The 20,439-nt window shown below is 39.1% G+C and overlaps 1 long non-coding RNA gene across 1 annotated transcript in view; it reads left to right on the top strand.

Annotated features, from left to right (window-relative positions):
* Positions 1 to 18,929, top strand: part of LOC120325217 — an 81,239-nt gene extending 62,310 nt beyond the window's left edge. Inside the window, exons 2-3 of the long non-coding RNA XR_005567113.1 lie at positions 10,832 to 11,003; positions 18,392 to 18,929. This is a non-coding gene — a long non-coding RNA (uncharacterized LOC120325217). The remainder of the gene's footprint in view (positions 1 to 10,831; positions 11,004 to 18,391) is intronic.
* Positions 18,930 to 20,439: the final 1,510 nt, after the last annotated feature.

The raw sequence follows: 20,439 nt of genomic DNA, 5'->3' as shown, positions 1-20,439 counted from the left end.
AGGACCCCCTCTGCATAACTGTGAGCTGGCAAATATGATCCACTGCCTGAAATGATCATGTTGCCTGAAATTTTACAATTTTCCTAGACAATCCATTCTGACACTAGTCTTCTAACTAGTCAACTTCAGATGGTAGTCTTTTTGTAGGGTTCTTTAGTCCCTGGTCTCAAATCATTCCATGTTTTCTCATGGTCCTCTTTTGCTCTCAGGACCTTCTTCTGCCCCACAGCTTGTGCCAGTGACCAAAACACATATTTGTAGAGTTTGTTCACAATCTGAGCAATGCCCTTATATGACTTGGCCAAGACATATACAGCCTACTGTCCTTGAAGATATTTGCTTGGACTTAAGTGTTTTTTCTTGCTTTCAGGATGTGCTACATACAGAGCAGTTTCCTTCAAAGGTTACATTTGCATTATCAGCAAAGAATATGGAAAACTGCACAATTTTGGTTGATTACAAACTACAGATTCTCAAACCATCACTGTAATTCTAATTGCTTCTTTCTGGGTTCTTCCATAAAGTTTACCAGCTAATTTGCACAACCACGTTCAGCTGTGAAAAGCTATGGCTCAGTCAGAGGCTGCACCAGCTTCTTTTCTTTGTCTGGAGCATCTGTTGTGAGAGAATAGTAAACAATTTCTTTTTCTGAATAATTCCGAATAATTCATCCAGTGTAATTCACTCCATGGAAATCTTAGATAGCACACACATGCCTTTTGTTCTTCTGCAACTTCCTAGTATTAAGAATATGTCTGATTGTTGTATGTGATGCTAAGTGGAATGTATTAGCCAAATGGAATGGGAGCCAGTCAATGACAGAATGGAGTGGCTGACCTTTATTGATGCTGAAAACAAAGGAACCTCCAACATGCAAAACCAAGTGTCTCAGTACGCTTTCTTTTGAATTCAGCTCTCAGTGGACAGAATGGGATGAAAGAGAGAAGAAATTTCTCTCTTTGTACAAGGACAACTAAATCCTAAAGGAACAAAAACGGTTTTGTGGGACTAGGACTATCAATGGCTTCTGTACTGTTAGCAAGGGCAGGAATGCTGTTGTCATTGGTCTCCCACCTGATAATATGCTTGAGTATATACAATGTATTGAAAATTGTTTTCAATAGCTGTTAAGACACTGTTCTATGAAGAACTCTTTATTATTTCTCCTCTGCTTCTACAGGAAATAATACTGTTTCAAACAGAGAGGGAAGAAGAGCTGGCAATGCAGGGGGTTTGTAAAGCAACTTTTTGGGCTACAGGTTGGTAATTTACAACCAACTCACTGATAGAGTGCTCTCTTGAAGTGAAAGCAGCTCTACAATAAAATGAAGGAGAGCTTAGAGTGCCTCGTAGTCCAGTGCTGAGAGGAATCACTTGTCACATGAGTGTTTGTGAATGTAAAATCAGGAAAAACCAACCCATTATTAATTTTTGTTTCTAAAGCTAAGCTAAATCCCAGTGCTTCCTGTGAATGAAATCAAAGATTTGCAGAACTTAAGATGAAGAGTAGTCACAGTTTACTTCTGAACCGAGTGTGAAAGGAAGGGATGGTTTCCTTACGACCAAATAGCACATCTGGTTACTTCATATTGTTCAGTGCTGCTCCTCACAGACAGACGACCAGTTTTTTTGCTCAGCTGGCTTAACAGCTATCCCAAATGACATGTATTGACAGCATGTAGGAATCTCTCTGCAGAGCTCCAGTGTGCAGGGGGCGTTCTGCCTCATCCGGAGGCTGCTGTCACTGAACAAGAGCATCCTGGGTGGTCATCGGATCTCAGCTGGAGTGTGCTATATGGACTATTCAATGGTGAAAGAACAGGACTAAATACAAAAAGAGCTGAGCTTTTCAACGAGTGAGAATGAGCAAGGCTTCAGTAGTCTGTACTTGTATTCTTATAATTTAGGAGAGCTAAGTGATGATGTGTCATTATTTTGAGCAGGGTATAATATTATTTAGGTAGAATTTACAAAAGGATATGAGAAATTCTAGAGATCTAACGAGGACTGAGTGATTTGGGCATCACAGTGACATTTAAAGTTTATGGTAGATGAAGATTAATTTTGGATAAAGGCAGGACAAATCTATGATCTGAATTACCCATGTGAATGATGGGATCTAAATTAATGGTAACCACTCAAGAAAAAAACCAAAATATAATGCTGTGGACAGCAATTCAGTAGAAACAGCAGTCATGAAATAGAAGCTAATCTTAAAGTTGAATAAGGAACTGGCTGGAACAATTTGTTTCTAAGTTCCTTAGAAACTAAGGTAATAAAGATCTAAATAATGAAAATTTGCCACTTAAAAACGAGCACAACTGGCAGCCCAAGCCCCATCTGCTCACTGGGCTGGAGGCTGTGCTGAATTCCTGTCACAGACATCCTTTGAATTTCCTGAAGTCAGTTAAGGATCTCTACCCTGCAAGTGAGATTAAGCATTAGGACCATTGTGGCATTTGCTATCAAAAGAGCAGCTCAGCTGGACTGTTCTCTGCTGCCATATTCCAGTTTTCTTCCCAGGTACTGGGGAGACTTGGATGAAGTATTGTCTCTGCCTTTGTTGGGCACTGCTTAGCTGTGCTGCTGCAACTGCTGCTGTCATTGACTGTGTGTCGTGGTGGGCTCAAACACCAGGTGGGAGATGATGATGATGATCTGGTTTGCTCTTCGCTCAAACTGTTCTGCAGGTAAGGAGAGCTGTAAAAAAATGTTGCTTTCTCCCACTCTGTAGAAAGAGGTTTTCACAAGAACATAGAATTTAGGACACTGCTTCTAACTGTGCTTCAAAATCCCTTTGGCACTGCTGGCATGGTGTATGGCTCAGGCTGTGCATGCAAAGATTGGATCTACCCAGCACAATGGGACTCTATTGAGGGTGGGGTCTCTGCATGCTGCAGTAGTACAAGTGATAATATTTTGCTTTTGCTCAATTCTACAGCTGCAGTAATAATCCTGATACTTTATTAAGACCCTGTAGTCTGTTAAATTAAACCTGAATACATCACTTAAAGATAAGCACAGGATCTCTGGTTTTGAAGCCTCCTGACATATAAACAGTGGACATGATGATTGAGATCTTGAGACAACGAGTGTGACCGATTTTCTGTATTCATTTTGCTTTGATGAAAGATTAAATTGAAACTACCACTGCATTGATTCTGGAGGTTTGGAAAGAATTTCTGTCCTATTTCTACAGATACTTGCTTTGAATGACCCTTCATTTGGGGTAGGACTAGGTGATCTTCAAAAGTCCCTTCTAACCGAAGCAGTTCTGTGATTCTGTGATTCATTAACAATCCATGTGGAAGTGAATGACTGTATCCTGGGAGGTTTCTGTCTCTCGTGCCATCTTGTTGTTGCTTCATAAGCCTTAAGTGAGATCTTTATGTGTAGAGGGACTCAAGAGCTGCAGCCTGACAAAATGAAATGTTCTGCCTTATTTTGCCCCAGAGAGAACTTGAAGGTAACTTTTCTCTACCTTCAGACATATTTATTCATCATATGGCAACACTGAGAGTTTTCTGGGAGAAATCAGATTGCTACTTTTGCAGGAGCTGGGACTGCTCATGTGAACCAATGCCACCACCAGTGTAGTGAGGGAAAGTTGTTTCCCTCATGTAATACAGGAGAGAATAGATAATTGCAAATACTGCTAAAATGAAAAGTATCATAACTACATTCTTATAAGTCTGTATTCTAACCAAACAGGAGGCATATTTTGAAAGACGTATTCAGAGCCTTTGATCAGTTGTTAAGTGATGTATTTAAAAAAAATGCGTTTCCCTTCAAAATCAAGTGTCATTCCTTGTGCAAAATGGCATAATGTCAAATCCTTCTAACCTGGTAAATTAGAAAATTCATTCACACTTTGAATATTTTGAACAACCATAGCCATCTCTTTGCTTGTATCTGGAAATACAACAAATCTTTACAAAATTAATATCCAGAGAGAACTGTTTTTATTTTTTTTAATGTTTGCAGTTATATCAGAACACAGCAACATGACCATATGCCAAAACGAAACAGTAGCAAAGTTTGTAGAGTATTTTTGTTTTACATCCGGTGAGATTTTTATTGATCAAATTTAATACTCAAATTTAACACTCAAACAGTCAAAGAAGCCATGTTATTTCACTGAAATAAAAATAAAACCCAATGTTTACAGGTCTGGAAAATATCTGAAAATTACTTTTCTCTTTTTACTGGCATCTGTGTTTTTAAAAAATGCAAGCTGCTTCTTGCTTCACCAGTAGATTTAGTGGCAGTATGAAGGTTTTGTGATAAATGCTTGTTGTGATAATTGCTTGGCAACCCAATTCGCCTGAAATTTAGGAATATTTGTTTTTTTGATCCTCTTTGCTGAAGCCAGCATTGTTTTAAAATTAACACTATCTAGTTGCACATACAGTGTTTTGCATATGGGCCAAGGTGTGCTCTAAAATCCACCTGCTACTTTGTGTCATGCAGCAGTTGCTTGCCATGGGACATTGAAAAGCATTTCTTTTCTGGGCTACTGGAACAAACCTTGTTTTAGCGTGACCATGACAGAAATCTGTAAGGGAAACAACATTGCTATGCCTAAGGTTAGTTCTGCCAGGGTAAGTCTTTCTGGAGCCTAACAATGGGGAGAAAGCAGAGTTTCTTTATGTGAACATTAATTGCTGTTTGGGAAGACAAATGAAAATGAAAATCACGAAGTTTATAAAATTCTTATTTTTATTGTTGCTATTAGTAACTCCAGTTATGCATCTGCAGGTAAAATGGTGAACCCTTAGGGAATTTTTCATGGAAGGAGGACTAACAGTTTGGACCTGAAACACATTTTGTAGGAAGGGAAATATGTAAAGCATTTCCTATTTGTCACCTGGCATGGATCTGCCTGTGTGATACATACACTGCAAAATTAATCATGTTGATGTTCCAGTCTTATAACATGTGACCCCAGAGGTACTTTACCGAGTTTGTAGCCTATTGGAAAATTCGAATGTGCCAAGCTTAATCATCAGATAAAATAAGAAAGTACTTAATCTGAATGTTTGATCTAAGAAGTACTGGCTCCTTCTAGGCTGACAGTAAGCACCATTTTTACATATGATTTTGTATTTAAAGAGAAAAACCATGAATATAGATCCTGGAATATAAATGCTGTTATCTAAATCATTATTTTGAAATATTTATATTTCCCCCCCAAGATTCTATGGTATTTTTAATCAGAGCAATGAATTTAAATTAATTTATTTTTGTGCAATATTTTGGCCTTTTTTATTCAGTCGGGAGAATTCATCCAACTCTTCAGTGTCATCCTTATACTACTAATGCCTATTTTTATTTAAAATTTTTTCAGATATTTTCTCAGTTTGTATTAACTTAAGCCCTTATTCCTTCTTGATTCTCCTGCAATGCACTTACAACTAGTTCTTTGACTGGAACCTGCCAAGGCTTATGTTTTTCACTGCCTTGACTGTGCTTATACTGTTTCACAGAATCACAGAATATGCCAAGTTGAAAGGGACCCACAAGGGTGGGTCCAACCCTTAGACCTGCACCCATTCCCAAGAGTCACACCATGTGCCTGGGAATATTGTCCAAACACTTCTTGAAATGTGTCCAGTGCTGTGACCACTTCCCTGGGGAGCCTCTTCCAGTGCCCACCCATCCTCTGGGGGAAGAACCTCTTTTTAATATCCTGCCTAAACCTCCCCTGACACAACTTCAGGTCATTCCCTCTGGTCCTGTCACTGGTCACCACAGAGAAGAGATCAGTGTCTGCCCCTCCTCTTCCACCCACAAGGAAGTTGTAGATTGTGATGAGGTCTCCTCTCAGTCTCCTCCAGGCTGAACAGACCAAGTGCCCTCAGCTGCTCCTCATACGGCTTCCCCTTAAGGCCCTTCACCATCCTTGTCGCCCTCCTTTGGACGCTCTCTAACAGCTTAATACCTTTCTTATATTGCAGTGACCAAAACTGCACACAGTATTTAGGGTGAGGCTGCAGCACTGCAGAGTAGAGTGGGACCTGAAGGTAATAATCTGCAAGCTTGCTTATTTATCTTATAATTACATACATAAAATGGCATTTAATGACTTTCTCTTTAGAAATCCTGCTGTATCCCGTAGAAGCTCAAGGTGCACTTAAAGATGCTTAAGGTCACAAAGCATGGACTTAGCAGCTTCACTGGGTTGTTCAAACATGAGCATTTTAGCCCTTTACTCTGAGGGACTTTTACAGAGTGAACTGGCTGAGCACACCAAGGTAGGTTGTTCAGTTTGGAACTGTAACCATAGAGAAGAAGATGATTTTCTCAGGGCATTACCATAATTTTCCTTCAAACACACACAAATCTTTTCATGGAAAGTTTCATCCATTAACTCAGCTTGCAAATTGTTAAGCCCTACAACTAGCTGTTCTTTTTCTGTCCTTATTTTTTTGTTTCTTTGAAGTAGTAGTTATATACCAGAACTTACAAAGTGCTGAGCACTGTATTCCCCATCAAGCAAACTTCTTGTTCTTAATCACGCACTGGAAAATGCTGCCAGATTGGAGCTAAATCTCTGCACGTCTCCTGTATTTTTCCAGCTGGACACCTTTTTCATTCTTGTGAAAGGATGGATGTGCTGCTATGACACTGAGCTTGGGCTGGGATGATTCGAAGTCCGGTTTGATATGCTACAGCCTCATTTAATCATTTTAATTTAAAAAATGGAGATGATAAATATTTTGTCTTTTTTATTTTGAACTCTTGGGATGGCATTTATTTCTTAGCTGTATAAGACCATTAAGCTTACGGACCTTACGGCGTGCTGTAAATAACAGCTATCACTTATGGGGCAGACTTTCAACCCCTGGGGTGACTCTGATTAGAACTCCTATTACCCAGCTTTGGTGTAGAAATGTCTTGAGAGGGCTTCTGCTCACCAGTTCTGTGCAGCACTGTGAAATTGCATACCAAACAGTACTGATGCTTCAGATAAGATTTTATTCAAAGCCTTGTACTGCCAGATATGCAAAAGAACAGATTGTCTTTATATGGCTTAATTTTAAGAAATGCAATGTTTTAGACCTTTTGAAAGATGAATTCAAATAATGGACATTCACTGTGTCTACATTTTAGAGTGCCAGTTTCCAGCATCTTTTTGAGCAAAAGTATATCCTACTTTTTCTCTACCTTTGTTAGTAATTGTCATAATTGTAGGGTACCATTTCATTTTTTTTTGCAATTTCGTATATTACCTCTCTACAATTCTACTCAGATGAGCTCCATATTGCCCCTTTCATTTCATTAAACACTAAATCGATGAACTTTAAGCACACCAAGTTTAGTAATGTGGCATTAAGTATTAATCCATTAAACACCCAGATAGTAAATCTACCACCTATCTCTTCTGAAGAGGTTATAATATGCCATACAATTAATTATCTGGAACTGGAATACCTTTAATTTCTGTGAACTACAAAATGGAACTATTAGTAGAAAACATTACACTTCCATTATGAGAAGAAACACAACAGATTTTTAAGGTCTAAAACCCTTTTAGCAATCTCTGATGTAGCTTGCCTAGACAGCACCTTCTGTGAAATGTTTGTGCTTGTAAAGACATGCTCACATCAACTGTTCTGATAACAGTGATTTACACTGGCTGTGTGACCTGTCTGTCAGCACATCTACATATGAGTTCATCTGCTCTCTCTGCTTCCTTTTTAATACAAGAGGCAGAAATACCATAAGCATCCTATGAAGCATACAGCTAAACTGATGAGGGATGAGAGGGCTGGAAGGCAGAACTGAATTACCTTTCTGTTGATTACCATTTCTGGATGCTCTTCTTGCACACCAGCAGAAGTCAGTGGTAAGAGATCAAAAGACATCTCTGTGCTGTGCTAATGCACTGATCAGCACGTATATTAGTGAAAAAAACCCTCAACATGGGTGTGTATAAACAACTCAGTGCTAAATTGAAAAGCTCTGTTTAAATCACATCACATTCTGCAGTTGCATGTGATACTGTTGGTCATGCTTAAGATCTTGTCCTCTTGGTGCTACACACAGTTTTCCTTAATATGACTGAATAAAAATGGGGAAAACAGAGCCTAGGGGCTCATCTTGACTAGCTCACAAAGCTAGTCACAAAGCTCTGCAGTATCCCCCAGAGGGAAGGCCATAACACTTTGTGGGTCATATGTAAAAATATAGTTATAAATAACCATTAAAAGAGATAGGACAAAGATTGTAGGTTGTTGTTTTAAAATAACCCCACATGTTCTCCTTGTAGCTCACAAAGCTAGTCACAAAGCTCTGCAGTATCTAACACTTTGTGGGTCATATGTAAAAATATAGTTATAAATAACCATTAAAAGAGATAGGACAAAGATTGTAGGCTGTTGTTTTAAAATAACCCCACATGTTCTCCTTGTTTGTTTGTTCTTAGTTCATTCACAGAAATTATTAGATGTATATATAAGATATACAATATAGACATCCATAAATGGGTAAGAGGGCAAGGTCATTAAAATTATAAAATAATTTACATTAAAATACATAAATGAATACTGTTGCAGATGAGAAATGAAAAGACTCTTCATCCTTGCTATGTTTTCCTGTCATATGCTGTAGTCCCTGTAGATGTTCCACTGGAAAAAATGCCTTCTTTTGTTTTGATGATGCTAGTATGGACTTTTTGAGGGGGTTTTGCAAAACTGAAGAAATAATATCAATGTATTGTTAACCTGTTTTCATGTATATTTCAGATTTGCTCTTATTTAAGTTTTCAGTAAACCTCTCCTCATTTTCTTGTCAGAGGTGGTGTCCATAAATAATTTGAAAACAACATAATGAAGGGCAATGTTGCCTGTGACATCTCTCACGTGCGTACTCAGCTGTTCTGTTGTCTTTGCTTGCTATCATCCGTCACCAGATGATAACAGAATAATTCTGGAGATCCTGATTGTTTAATTAACTGGAGTGGGAGCAGGGACTGTTGCTTCTCTAAGGTCCTGGTTGGTGGTAGCAGTTGCAAGAAAGGCTAGTACAATACATTTTTTATGGTCTTAATGATGTGGGCTTTTCTTTGCCACACATAATTAAAATTCATGAGGTAGTGGGTTAATAGATATTATGAAAAGGTCCCTGTGCAGAAATGTTACATACTGCAATATAATTAATAGAACAGCAAGTCTTTAAAGTTAACTGCTGTATTTGATTTGACCATTTAATGATAACTTTCAAATAGAAGTGAAGAGGGCTGAGAGTAGCCTGATGTTGAAACAAAAGCACCCCTTTAAAGAAACTGATCCTAAATAGTTATAATTATTGATAACAATAATTAACTTTGTCTCTGGTAAATCATAATAAATCTATAAATGTCTTGTGCTGAACCTGTTGTGATAATGCTTTAAAAAAAATATATGTTCTATGTAGTGCGTGAACTCTTGATTTTCCTAAACCTTCAAGATTTTCCCCTAAACAATGAAAATTTTAATAGCATGAAATATAGTGAATACTGAAAAATTCACTGGATCTTACCCATGTTCTAAAAAGCTGTATTTACTAAAATTGGGTTAAACACCTCTTAGTGCTCTTTGGTTTTGATACATTTAGCACTGTGGCAGATGATGTGGTAAACAAGATGAACCAGATAGAGAATAGTCACTAGCAGTTTAGTGCAACATCGTAATCTTTCTCTTCACTGCAGATGCGGGGTAAAAATGGTCCATTACCCTTCTGAATAGTCATCTCTTGACGTGACTGGTTTCTAGGTTTCACATGTTTCTGGGACAGAGAAACCTACTCAGCCTAATTTCTACTTCTGGCACTGAGACTGCAGGATCTGCTCTCAACCTCTCAGTATTTGTTGGGCATCCTAAAAACAGGAGAGAATCACCCACCACCGACTTGTTCCTCAGTGGAGATTTCCCAGTGCATCCTGCACCGGAACCCTACAGTGTGCACATCCATTTCTCCTGGAACCTACCTGGGGAATTTTCTAGGTCAAGGAGTCTCCATGCTGGTAGTTTAACCTATCTGGTAAAGACATAAAAGAACAGAGAGGATGCAACTAAATATATCTCTGTACCAAAAAGACATTATGCCTAAAGCATTGCTAATTATATATTCTTGAAAATAACAAGAGATGGGAGGCATTCCTCATTTCCTGAGTACCTGGGCAGCATTTCACCCCTGTGTCCTCCTGAAATGTGGCAATGGTGTGTCCTTCTAGCTCAGGTTGGACTCTTATATGTAAGCAGGTTTCTGTCTCTCTTACACAGTGCTCTGGAGATGTCCAGCTGTTTTCTACTTCCTTTTCACATGGAAACATATTATTCCAGAAGAATGAGAATAATTTTATGTAATTAATGGATCTCAGTTCTGTGTCCAGTAGCCTTTCAGAGCTGGAAGGCAATTCAGAAGGGCAAATTTAGACATTTATCATATGATAGAGGTGTATTTTAATTTCATTTAAGTTTTTATTTTGTGTATTGTGAAGGCCTAAGGTAAATAAAGCAAGTTTCATTTGGCATGCATATTTTAGCTTACCTAAACTTCAACCTGTCTATCTGTCAAATGTCAAATAGCCCCAGTTCTGCATATGTGATAGTTTTATAGGAGGAGACGGAGTAACATTAAACAACCTGATAGATTATTTTCAAATGCTGCTAGGTCAGCTGAAGATGTTGTCCAGCTTGTCACAGCCTGGAGCAGAGCCTGTCTTGCTGCTGCTGTTTGAAGTTGTGTGTGTTTGGTGGGGTGAGGGAGTTAGGACTATGACTGGATTCAGCCTGTTCTGACAGCAGACATTGCCTGATATTCTTTTTTTCTCCCTTGTCTGGTGCAGGAAGAGGCCGGCTCAGCTATCCTCTGATCCAAGAGCAGTGAATGTCATGGGTGGTCTCCTGTCTTCTCTTCCTCATCCCCTTCTTTCCTGGGAGCTGCTGGATTCACCTGTCCCTTCAAGGACCACAGAAGAGCAAAATGTGTAGCACCCCACAGATTTCAGGAAGTATCAGGTACATGACATTCAAAGGAAGGGTGCAGTTCAGGTGCAGGGCAACCTCTGTTAGAAGCACTCTGCATTTTACAGTGACAGGACTTGCACCAGCAGTTCATGCATAAAAGCACTCTGGTGTCTCTATAGGCCACTGGCAAGTGGTGCTTGGACACTTGCTAGTGTTAGTTCAACATCAAGATTGAAGTTAGATCCCTTCGACCTTCTTTTTCGGTGTACTTAACTAAGTTTTCACTATGACTATTTGCTGTTACCAAAAGCCAGTCAAATGTGAGTCATGGTGCTAGTGAAGACAGTTTGCTGTGATGGAGTAACATGGTTAAAGAACATAAAGTTTTAAAAGAAATGATAGTGCATCTTCCCTGTAGAGGAAAATAAAAGTAATCCCAAACAAAAACACACATCTGACAATAGATGAGATTTGTGCCTGGAAATACCTTTTATCCTCCCACAGAGACCTCTCTCAATTATTTCTGAAGTGTAATAGATTTAAATTGATCCATACGACTTTACTAATGATATAATCAAACTTGCATCTGTACTCTGTGCTTCTCAGCTGAACTAATTTGAATGTAAGATAGGAATCAAACAAGTGACCATTGTGCATAGGAAAGAACAAAGAGAGTTTTAATTCTATTTGCATTGCAGGTGTTTTGAGCTATACATTTAAGTGATCAACAATCTATATTTGGTTCAGGGCACAATGACATATTTTATGAGATGTGTCACAAGTCAAATTCTTCTGCTGTAATTTCTAACCTCAGTTTTAAACACTGTCAGCATCATCTAGAATTTAGGAAAAAAGAGCAACTCATCACCACGCCAATTGAACAAAAACTGCTGTATGATTTAAATACCTATAGCTTCATCATTTACCCAGTTGTATGCTTTCAATTTGCTAAGCACGAGGTTGGTGATTAAACTGGTGCATAATTATTAGCAACAGAGAGACTGTTGTCAGATCTCGCAGATCTGACCAGGTGCAGGCTTCTCGGATTCAGTCAGAGCCTGCCTGTCAGTTTTACGAACAATCCAGCAAAATAAGTGACTGATTTTCTGCTATCATCACAGAGGCAGTTTTCAGCAGATTGTCACAGTAAAACTCCCGTTCTGAATAGTGTAATGAACATTCTGATGTTTGCAAAAGCCATTTTTTATATATAGACAAGTGTGAGTGTAAAAGCGTTAACAATTTGATCCCAGTATCTGTCTCTTTAGCTCTTTATCCATAACCTTTTATTAATATCCATCTATTTCACTCTAATGTCAAAGCCAATCAAAGACTTTGCGATAATGCAAACAGAATGGAAGTGTGGCCTGATGAATTAATCCCGTGTAATGAGGACTTCAAAAGATTAAATTTCCTTGCTCCCTTTCTCTGGCATACTTTCATGTTCAAAACCTATATGGCTGGTTTGCCAAGTGTTTGTCCAAATCTGAAATTTAGGCAGGATAATGTAGGCTGTGCATTGAAAGAGCAACGAGTTTTTGCATCAGCTCCCTGCAAGGGCAATCTCATCCTGGATTCTGAGTGTCTTTGTGGGGCTTGAATCTCATGTCTCTACTGGTGCTCGCTGAGATGGTGGCTCCCTTGCTGGGCTGGGAGATGCAGGAGCTTACTCTGTAGAGCAGGGAGAGATCTGGATGGTGCTTTCTGTCATTCCAAGGCGCTTATTTATGCTCATCTCTTCTGAGTACATCCTCCCTTTGGTTTTTCTGTACTTGCTTCTACTTCAATAATTTACCACTGGTGTAGGAATATGGATCAAGAGCAGAACCCCTGCAGCCAGAGAGGCAGTGTGGTAACAGGGCATATCCTTGGGCTCAGGCTCTTTGAACACTACTAGTGCTCCGCCTTGGCTCAGGGCTGCAGGAGCCAAACTCTGAGGGTGCAGCACTGTCCCCAGGTAATATGCAGCATCATGACTGAAACATAGCAGGTACATATAGTTGTCCAGCTTTTGGTCTGGAGCTGCTTCATGTCCTGCCAGGTCAGAGCCAACAGCCTTTGCTCCAGAGAGTGGCAGCCCGTGTGGAAAACTGCACAGAGCTGAGTGATCAGACAGCTAAGAGAGGACTCAAGCTAATAATCTTGGTTTCGAAAAATTGTTTTTAGAGGATGAGGTTTCTTTTTCTACAGTGTGCCCTCATTTTTCACCCTCTCTCACTGTAATTTGTAGTGTAGTTTTTCTAGATCAATCTAAATACACATATATAATAAGCATCCAACATAAAAATATGGACTGTTCAGTGAGAAGGGAAACATTTTGTCAACGTGCTTTTAAAGTGTTATTCTGGAGGATAAACAGTACCATGTTGAAGAAAGCAATCTATAAACACTGTTTTCCTCTTTCACCATATTGTAGTGTAAATTTGTTACTTGCCTTGACGTTTCTACCCCTCCTTGAAAGTATTCACCTGCTGTACCAGTATTTGAGCTAAATAGATGTTAAAGCTTGTGAAATAGAAACAACTAACCAGAAACTCATGCACAATAATTATACACTAATAAGCCTGTTTATTCTTCATCTTCTTGCAAAATATGGGTCCTGTTACTCACAATTTTATAAATGCAACAGTAAATAAATTTGAGTGTTTTAAAAATAAGTCATAAAAGCAGTCTAATTTCACTTAATGCATATATACAACAGTATGAAAGAGTGGGCCATGTTCTCCATCGCTGGAGGGAAGCACAGACCTGGCAAATACGAGTAAGGCTTTACACAAGAGCTGTCTTACAGTTGCTGGGGGAGAACAGGTTTGGACTGAAAAAAAATGGATTGAGCTGTAAAGACAACTTTAAATATTGATAAAAGGGGAGGAAAAAGTTTAAAAAAATATATATTTATGAAGTGCATTATTCTTTAATTGACAGTGACTTATGTTCTGATGCAAGTAATTTTAAAAGTCAAATCAGACTAACTTTTTGCTTGAAAAACAATGTCGCATTATTAGGTTTGTGGTACTGTGTTAATATCTCAATGTTTTAACTGCCAATACTATTGGAAATGAATATTTGCATTGCAAGAAGGCTTCCTTCCCAGGTAGAAATAGGGAATCTTTCCAATAATAGTGGTTTTACGGAGTGGTAGCCCTTTGAAAGTTCCAAGTGTCTTCACAAACCCGAAAGAAATTCAGTCATAAAAATAGGTTTGCACCTGGATCTCAAGCTGGGAGCCTGAAAATGGGTTTTGTGAAGGAATCATCATTCTGAAAGAAATGGCTTTAGCATCTTGTTAAGGGAAATATATCTGTCAGCTACAATTTCTACTTCAACTCATCAGCAACAAAAAGAAGAAGGAGCAGGCTAGTCTGGGAGCATGGAGAGATTTATACCTTCTGATGTTCTCCTAAGTACTCATGTTCGTAGTGCTTCACAATTTTTCATGTAGTATCCTTGCAACTTCCCTCTGAAGTGGAGAAGAGCCATGACTCTGATTTTACCAATGGGAATCTGAAAACAGGGAGGCTAAACTCCTTTGATTTGGATCAAGCAGTTTGTTCATGGTCACAGAGGAGATTTGTGGTGAAATGGAGAGGGAAAATAGGCTGTTCTTAACCCCAGGCTAATGTCCAGGTAACAGGGCCATGTTGTCTCCCTGGAAAACTGTTGGATCTGGTCTTTGGCTCTAATTCAGTCACATTACAGGCAATAATATCCATCTCTAATGCAGCAGCTTCTCCTGGCCTACACTGAGAAGATAGGCTCTGAAGAAACATTTTAAAAGCACTGGAAGAGGCTAGTAGGAGAAGTCTTGCTCATAAATCCTGCTCATAAGTCAGCTAATCCTCAACGTATCTCAATGAAGAAGGAAGTATTAGTTTATTAGAACAACTAACTGTGTGGTTCAGTTTTCCTAAATTCTGCTTGAAGCTCTAAGATGACAACCTCAAGGCTAACTTCTCCATAAAGTCAGTGGGGAGAGGTGAACCTTTAACTTGGATGACCCTGACTATCTGGAGACGTGTGGCTACCTTTCTTTCTTGATCACTTCATGGTTGGGGCAAGGCTTCTGAAGCACAGACATCTCAGTGGCTGAGTTAGGCTTCTACATAAGTTATGATGCCAGTGATAGGTCATTCCTTTCCCTGGTGTGTTATGTAGCTCTCTCTGGGATGTAAACTGGAGAGATGACAGCAGCACGTGGCTGCATGTAATGTCATGGCTGATGCACCCACAGTCAAAATACTTTGGTGTCTCTTCTTTCACTGAGAACTCCAAATTCAGGTTTCTGATTCTCCTGTCCTCAGGGGTCCATAAATAGCAAGCTGTTTGTGTCCTGGCTTGTGGGAACACAGGCATTGCACCTGGCCACAAATGTCTGAATTACACTGATCATGAAATGGGACAAAGTGGAGAGAACACCTTGCATGTGCCTGAGCTGGGAGAGCAAAACCTTGACTTGGGTGTTTCCAGACTTCTGATTGCTCACCAACATAATTTTCCACATACTATAGCATTTTATTTCCAAGGCTTACTTGATATGCTTAAAGAAAATCTGCAAATAATTTAAATCAAGTATTGAAAAAAACATACCAGGTGCTTGAGGAAAAATAGTTGACTCTTAACACATGTTTATTATTATTTTTGTTTTAAGGTTAGCATTATAAACAGAAGGTTATGGTCATTTCTTGCCTAACAAATAGCTGCCTTCATCATAATTTCTTCCCTAGTTATTCTCTGAGAGAGGAAATGAAGGGAAAGTGGGAAGAGGAAGGGAAAGAGTAGGTTTGCAGTTGACTTGACATTTTATCAAGGCCTGTTGCGATAGAACAAGAAATAACAGTTTTAAACTGAAAAGGGTTAATTTAGATTAGCTGTAAGGAAGAAATTTTTTACAATGAGGGTGGTAAAACACTCCTTGCCCAGAGAGATGATAAATGCCCCATCTCTTGAAACATTCAAGGTTGGAATGGATGGGGCTCTGAGAAACCTGATCTAGTTGAAGATGTCCCTGCTCACTGCAGGGCAGTTGTACAAGATTACCTTTAAAGGTCCCGTCCAATACAGACCATTTTATGGTTTTATGACTTGAACGGTTTTAAAGGATATTTTCATTCTCTCTGCTTAACTGCTCCCAGGAAGAGTTGAGACATAAGCAATCCACTTACTTTTAGTGACTTCAGCCAAAATACCAGGATAATTGTACCTGAAGGCAGAAGTGGTGACTTCACATACTTTTGCAGGCAGACATGCGTGCTCCAAGCCAGAATCTATTCCTGACCTACTTCACTCAATACCAGGTTTTGAATAGATGATTAGAGCAGTAGTTTATTTCAAATATGTCAGTTAGTCAAGGCTAAGTTTGCCCTTTCTAGTGGTATCTTTAAAGGTAGGGCAATATTCACAGGTATTATCAGAGGTGTATCTTCTCACTTTGAGCCAAAAGAAAAGGAAAAAAAAAAAAGAAAGAAAAGACTTTTTCTGAACAAAAAGACAGGTGGCAATTTTTCTAAAAGACATCATCAAACAAACAAGAAATTCAATTCAGTTTTTATCTCTCACTGCCAGAAAGCAAGGAAGATTCCATTTGGGTCAAATGTATGAGCTCCGTGACTGGCACAAGAAACAGAAATATTCAATGGATTTGTAATTTACCCTAGAAACAGACTGGTCTGATTGAAAATAATGATGTCTGACTGTGCAGGGCCAGTGAGTTGGCCTTTGTTAATGCAGAGCTAACCAAGATCTACCATGCACAGATGCTGGAAAACCAATTAGCTATTCTAAGAAGCACTGGCAGATAAAATGTCCCGATTAATCACACAAAATATGTGTATCCCCTTATTTCTGTAACTCCTGTTTGAAAATGGTCACTAATAGTTCTGAATGAACTCATTTAGTTGCTGGATATCCCAGCAGGGTTTTTCTGGAGCCAGATATAATTTGAATATCATTTGATGTATGAATCCTTGGGAAAGAACATAGCTGTGCATATAAACTGATGTCAAATGTATTTATACATATAAAACGTGTATGTGCAAGCAAAAGTCAAGGCTTGCTTACTCTGATGTATATCATAAAAAGCTGAAGATTATCAAATTACAATTGCTATATCATGCTGACTTATTTTTTATTAGCAGCTTACTAGAACATTTTACTGCTGAATGTACTGTTTTCTTCCTGTATGTTATTGATGCAGACATACTAGTATATTAATGCATTAGTGTCTAAACCATTTAAACAATAGTTTTACCCAGCTTTCAGATGACTTGTTCAACTAAAATTATACTTGTATAAAGAATTCAGTTACTCTTTCAGTGCATGGATACTAAATAATATAGAGTCTTTTATTTTCCACCACAGAATCAATAGGAAGCAGAGGAGAAATATTTCCCTGATGTGAAATCACACTGATTGTTTGGCAAAACATGTTTGTTTGTGCAGCTAAATGTGAGAGAGATCAAGAAGAACAGGTAGAAGAGAGGCTGAAAACCAGATGAGTTAGTTCAGGAAGAGGATCCCTTTTAAATAATCATTTTCTACAGCGAAGACACTCAATACAAGGCAGCAAAACAACTGCCCATCCTTAAGAGAGAGGATATCTGTCTACCATTCATCCACATACCAACACTACCCATTTTGTTTCAGCCTTTCCTCTCAGGCACAGGTCCTCTTTTCTTTCAGGAAGGAAAAACAAGTTAATGCAACACTTGTGAGAGTGAACTTTGCTTTCCTCTGCTCATGAATTCACGACTAGTGACTAGAAGGAAACAGGACAGGAACTTCCCTGTTTTCTGCCTGCACCTCTTCACCGTCTCTCAGAAAGGGCGACCCAGAGATCAGGGTGTGCACTTGGTGTCAGGCTTGGACCAAGCTTCACAGTGACTTTGGGTTGAATGTTTTTGCTCTCTAACCACTTGATTGGTGTCAAAGTAGATAGGGGACAGTGGACAATGATGCAGAGAGCTCCCAAAGGAAACAGGCTGATTAAGACCAAATGCCTGTGTTTTCTTCTCTTTTCTCATGCTGAGGATTTGGCCATTCATGCATGTTTCTGCTGACATTGCTGAAGCACCCCATTTCTCTCTTCTATTTGAGCTGAACCTGGAGGCACGCTGGGCTGTCATCCAGCAAACAGCTCATGAACACTCACTAAAAATACGTTCTGGTATGTTTATATCCAAACACATCTGTCCTGCAGATATTGTTGTGCAACAGAAAGAGTTCATAGGCTGCCAGTTGCAACCTTGGAACCCAACTCTTGTCATTAAGAAGTTGATTAAAAGGGTAACATTCAGTCCAGGAATGAAAGCACATGGGGAGCCTGTGGCTTCCACCATAGCCTCCCACTCTACAGGTCTCTCAGAAAGAACACTGAGACCTGTTAAGCCAGGACAGGGAGCATCTATAAAAAATTTAACCCCATCTCCCCTCTGTTCTTCCAGGCTGCCTCTGAAGCTCAGCCACTGAAGACACATTGAGGGGGACACCCAACATGTGAAGGGAAGAGTGAAAGGGGGTTCCTGCAGCACCAGGACCAGAGCCTTGTCTTCATGCATCTTGCGAGTAGATGGCAGGATACCATTGACTGTGTGCTGTATGAAGTGTCAGAGTACTTTGTTTGGGTAAACATTGCTATAATGTAAACAGCTCTCTGTCCCGGAAGAGGAGATGTTTTGCAAGCATAGCTGTTTTTCAACCCATCTCTTTAAGTGGATGTCCAAGCTATGAGGAGAAAAACAAAATGCACAAAAGAAAAAACCAAGAGAGAATTTGAGCAGGTGCATATCTGCCTCTGTTCTTGGTAATCGCTTTAAGACGTTAATGAAGTGATTCTTGTATTTCAAGGAAAACATGTTCTTCGTATTTTTGCTATATAAAACAATGCACAACATGAGAGAAAATGTAATCAATTATGTCTCACTCTGCCTTAACAAAAAATTGCTTAGTGTTGTCTCTAATAAACCTAAAAATGAGGAATGAAAGTACAGATTGCTCTGTGCGAGGTCTAATTTTTTTGTGTATGCATTATATTAACTATCTCTGCCCAATTTTGTGATAATAAGGCAAATAAGGAAAAAGCCTCAGTTGAAAACCCCAACGTATAATCAGAAATTACAAGTGGATAGTGCTTCATTGTAGGGGTTTTTACGGTCATTATGGATGGTAAGAGTCATGTTTAAATATTTGAATATAATTTCCCAGAATCAGTTAGGTACCCTCTTTGTAATGACTATTGATGGAGCTGTCCGTGCACTCATTAGCCTGTTTTTTGAGACTGTGGCCTCTCAAATCTGCAATGTTAGCTTATCATCTACCTCAGTGCAGGGTCACTTTCAGCCAGCGGTGGATAACGAGGCCCCGAGGTGGCATCACTACAGGGAAGCTCTGTAGAGCTATAGGAGCACAGTTACTTCTCCTACAGGGAGACCACAGCTTTATCTGCATGTCCCTAGCCTTTGGTTTAGCAAGAGACCAGAAGGATGTGACTTACTCAAAATTACTCCTTTCTTAAAAAATCTGGGAGATGATCTGGCTTACTCACATTGAACTAAAATGAGGAGATTTGTATGCTGCAAAAACAGAACTAAAGAAAGTTCCTTACCTGTTTCACATTTATAGTTTCTAAGACTTAACAGACCACAGAGAGGATGATAGACACTTTTAGCTTAAAGAAGGACTGATAATGAAATTCTCCAAAGTTTTAACGGAATAGATCTGCTTTCAAGGACCATGTATGTTCTGCAGTGCACAGAGCCAAAGACTCTCAGAGCATTAACAAACCTCTCCAGAATACAAAGGAGCTGAACTACACCTTTGCATTACCAGTTAATACTGTGGAAATTGATCACTTCCTTAAAAATCATAGCCTTTCTAATTCCTGCCTTAGGTAGTTAAGAGACAATGCTACCAGTCAAAAAATAATTTGTTAATTGATTTTGTAAAATTCTCATCCAGGAGGTAACTTATATGGTGGATTGGGCTAGGGGAAAAAAAAAGTAGTTTCTTTCTACCAAATACATAAGTGCTACAAAGGGAAAAAATGTTTTTTTTTCTTCTTGGTCAAAGAAAAACAGTAAAGATGTCAAAAAGGAGCTGAAGCAGTTTAAAGAACTAGCTTGTGCACAGAAGATAATCTTGGTACTTTCATGCATCCAGAAGAAATTTTATACTGTTTGTGCTAGAGAGTGCATATATAAGCCCACACTCATGCAAGTGCAAGTCTAGAAAAGGTGTAAGCATACACAAGGTGACTAAAGATGGCTTTGCCTTTACACAACTGATAAAGGCTCATTGATTTTACCCTACATGCACTTTGTAACTTTGTATTTTGGATTTATTTCTAGTTTGCACCCTTCATTTGCAACACCAAACACCCCGAATTGAAGCTGAAAAATATCATGTGCCGTAGTGACATCACCTTCTGGGGTGGAGGACATCTCTGGCTTACCTCAGTCCTCTGTTTGCTTCTGGAACCTGGTACTGCTCTGGA

This window comes from Pipra filicauda, unplaced genomic scaffold, assembly GCF_003945595.2.
Source record: "Pipra filicauda isolate LSUMZ 115617 unplaced genomic scaffold, ASM394559v2 scaffold88_size2543281_pilon, whole genome shotgun sequence".
Lineage (NCBI taxonomy): Eukaryota > Metazoa > Chordata > Aves > Passeriformes > Pipridae > Pipra > Pipra filicauda.
This window is presented reverse-complemented; position numbering and strand designations above follow the sequence as displayed.